Genomic DNA, 4,055 nt, shown 5'->3' on the forward strand with positions numbered 1-4,055 from the left:
CCCACATGCCTTAACTAAGACCTGATGGAACCAAATAAAATGAGTGAGACACGGAACAAATACCTGTTCTAGGATAAGATGAACTGAGCGCACAGGGAGCAAGAGTCATCCTGCTTGGAGGGTTCTAGAGAGGATTCGTAGATGAATCCTATTCACCCCAACATTCGGGCCACAAACCAGGGACTCAGTCTCAACTCCCGTCTCTATCTCCATCCAATCACTGGAGATTTCGCCTCTTAAAAGTCTCAACTTCATCTGCTTCTCTGCAGTTCTTTACCTCTCATTCGAATGCCTACAATATCCTCTTCAGCACCCCTCTGCCTCTAGCATGGAAGTACTGGGGAGCACCCTGACATGACCGCTTAATAGCTGTGCAATGTTGGCAGAGCAAGTTAACCTCTGTGAGCCAGCATTTTCTGAAAAATGGGCTTAATCCTCAGAATTGATTGTGGACAGTCTAACACATGTAAGGCATTCAGGCTTGGGCCTAGCATTCAATATGTACTGGCTATTAGCTTCACTCTTTCCAATCCACCCTTCACTCAGCTGCCAGAAATAATCTGACCAGGTCATTCCTGCTTAATCTCCTCAGTGGCCCACCATCATCTTCAGGAGAATTGCCAACACCTGAACTGCTAAGGCTCCACATGTCTTTCACATTGTACATATTCACTTTCCTGAAAGCGACTGATAAATCATGCCTCCAAACACTTGCTTTATGCCATTCCCTTTGTTTCAGTGCTCTCTCCCCATCTCTTCCTGTCTAAGTCGTCCTGAGTTTTCAAGCATTTATGATGGTGGCTGGATTATGAGGTGGTTACCAGGCTCTACTGGTGTTAAGTGGGCTGGGGGCAGGAATGCCTAATGGTTTCCAATGAATGGGACACTCAATATGAAAAATCCACCCCTCACAATGGAGGGTCACAGAGTGAGCGTGCAGGGAGTGTGCTAAATCGAACTGGGTGAATGTTCTGGATTGGTCCTGCTGTACTTCAACCTTCAGACAGGTAGGGCGGTCCCTGTTTTGAGGTCCTCATCCCTGGGGCATGTATCAAAGAGGCTTTCCTCTGGTGAGGCCTGGCAGAAGGCTGGCTGGGAGAAGCCTTGGACCCCTGCCTCCTTTTAAGTTTTCATGCCTCTGGCACTGGTCCTGCTGCTAATGGTGCACCTTGGTACATTTGGTTCCTGGCACTTTTCCTGGGAACCATGAGAATCCCTGGGCTGTAGAAGGAGGAAGAAACAGGGTCAGCTCTGGTGCTGGCTCTGGCTTGTCCTGGCTCTGGTGCTGATGAGCTGTCCTTGAAGGCTGAGCTGAACCTTGCCAGAGCTGGGCCTCACATTCTCTTTGAAGTCAGCCAGATATTTTTGCTTTGACTCCTTAGGGGTGTCATGAGGACCCTACCATTGGGTTGCGCAGGAAAGACCAGATACTGCAGGGGGACCCACCACTCATGCCAATTTGGGCTGGAGCTAGGGGTGCACGTGGGCACTACCAAACCCACTGTAAACTATTGAGATGCTTCCCTTCCAGTCGGGGAAGAGCTCCTGTCCCCAGCCCCGAGTGCGTTCCTCCCTAGCCTGGCCCCTTCCCTGGGAGCCACCCTCCACTTTCCCACCACCTGGCAACTAAAGCAAGGGTGCTTTACTTTTTTGGGAGTTGGGGGCACAGCACGCAGCTTGTGGGATCTTAGTTCTAGACCAGGAATCAAACCAGTGTCCCCTGCACTGGAAGGGTAGAGTCCTAACCACTGGGCCACCAGGGAAGTCCCAAAGGGTGCTTTACTGTGTTGTGTATGTCATGGACCCATTTGTTGTCTCTACTGAAGCCTCTGGACCATAAGGTTTTTATGTACATAGAATATATTGTAATCCTATGTATTTTATGTGTTAAAAACTATATATCTATATATATTCTGTGATGCCTGTAATATATTATAAAAACATCTGTGATTTCTCTACCTAATGATAATGTCACAAATTCTGTGAAAAGTTATTGTGATTTGTTGCTGACGTTCTTAATCGAGGGACATGCTAAATTCAAGGTAGAGATGAGTGAAAATGAAGGTGAAATTTCTTTATCCAAGTTCATGGACTCATGAATTCTAACTGGTTTTAGAACCCTCAGGTTTACAGCCCCTAAACCTGAGAAGTTAAAAGGGTTCAGTTCAGTTCAGTCGCTCAGTCGTGTCCGACTCTTTGCGACCCCGTGAATCGCAGCACTCCAGGCCTCACTGTCCATCACAAACTCCCGGAGTTTACTGAAACTCATGTCCGTCGAGTTGGTGATGCCATCCAGCCATCTCATCCTCTGTCGTCCCCTTCTCCTCCTGCCCCCAATCCCTCCCAGCATCAGGGTCTTTTCCAATGAGTCAACTCTTCGCATGAGGTGGCCAAAGTATTGGAGTTTCAGCTTCAGCATCAGTCCTTCCAATGAACACCCAGGACTGATCTCCTTTAGGATGGACTGGTTGGATCTCCTTGCAGTCCAAGGGATTTTCAAGAGTCCTCTCCAACACCACAGTTCAAAAGCATCAATTTTTTGGCACTCAGCTTTCTTCACAGTCCAACTCTCACATCCATACATGACCACTGGAAAAACCATAGCCTTGACTAGACGGAAAAAAAGGGTTAACTTGCCACAAACAGAACTTTCAGACCCTGGATCCATGCAAACAATTCCTCTCTGAACGGTGGGTGAACACATGATGAGTGGCCAGCAGAGGGCAGCATATGAGCAGAAGTGTGGGGCTCAGTTCCGATAGCTGCGGCCACCCAGTTGCTTTTTGTTATGTTGTGTTTTGTTTTTCTGCCCAGTTTTTAGTCCAAGGGCCAGTCTGGTTACAAATGAAGAAACATGAGACCCCAAGGCTTATCTACTTGCCACCTGTCTTACTTGCACAGGGGCAAGCTCACTTACATGTGTGCCGAATGGGCCCATAGATTGAGGTTGGACTGACGGCCTGCAGCTGCCGGGGCTGGAGGTGTAGAGGAGGTCGTCTGAGCCCCCAGGGTCCGAGGTTCTGAAGTGGTTCCCAGTAAAGTTCTCCCATGAAACACTCACTCTGCTCTTGGGGGCTTGGATATCAAGACACAGGCCTGCGGTTGCCCTGAGCTGGGGGCTTGACAGAGAGCCTTCACCATTTTCTATACCCCAGGGCTGGGCTGGGTCGGGGTGGAGGGGGGGTTCTTCCTCTTGGGCACACTGGCTGGCCATGCCTTCACCCCACCCCACCCCTGCATCCCTCTAGCTCTGGCCCCAGCCTTAGAGCCTCTGGGAGGGAGCATGCTGATGGAGGGTAGGGTTCTATTATGGGATCCTCTGCAATTATGTCCTCTGGCCAAGGCAGGTGGCATTGGCTGGCCCCCAGGCCCTGGCCCCTGGGGAAACTTTCTAAGCAGAAGGTCCACCCACGTCTGCTCTGAGATCGAGGTCCCAGCTCCATGGATAAGCTTTTGGCTCCCACACTTGCCCCATCCCCATTCAAGCCGAATGTGGGGCTGCCTCCCAGGCTGCTGTTTGGTGACAGCAGCCTGCCTGGGGGGACTGACTGGGCCCCGACCCTCTAGAGACCACCCTCCAGGCCCAGCAGGGCACACAGCACCCTGCTATGTTTCGTTCATGTCACCTGTGGAACCCAGAGCCCAGTTGGGGAAAGATGGGGGCGGAAAGGCACAGTCTGGATAGGAAAGTGACCCCTTCTTAGTGTGAGGAGATGGAGGCTGAGGAAGGGACAGACCTCAGGAGGAAGGGATGTGGGGGAGGGTACCTACACCCTCCCTCCCTCCCTCCTTCTGGACAAGGCAGCTGCTGCTTCCAATCCTTCAGGAAGTTCTCCTGGGAAGAGATGCTCCCCCCATCCCCCACACCTCATCCCCTTGTCCTCCCTTTGCTGTTCAGAAGTCCTCTGAGATGCCTCATTCTTCAAATTGAAACTTCCCAGTTCTGGGTGAGGGTTGAGGTAAGATCACAGGCCCATGGAATCTGGAATCACAGTCAGTGTGTCCCGACCTTTTTGCCCCACAGAGGGGAGGTCTAGAAACGAAGGCTTGGTAGC

This window comes from Cervus canadensis, chromosome 1 (genome assembly GCF_019320065.1).
Source record: "Cervus canadensis isolate Bull #8, Minnesota chromosome 1, ASM1932006v1, whole genome shotgun sequence".
In the NCBI taxonomy this organism is placed as follows: domain Eukaryota; kingdom Metazoa; phylum Chordata; class Mammalia; order Artiodactyla; family Cervidae; genus Cervus; species Cervus canadensis.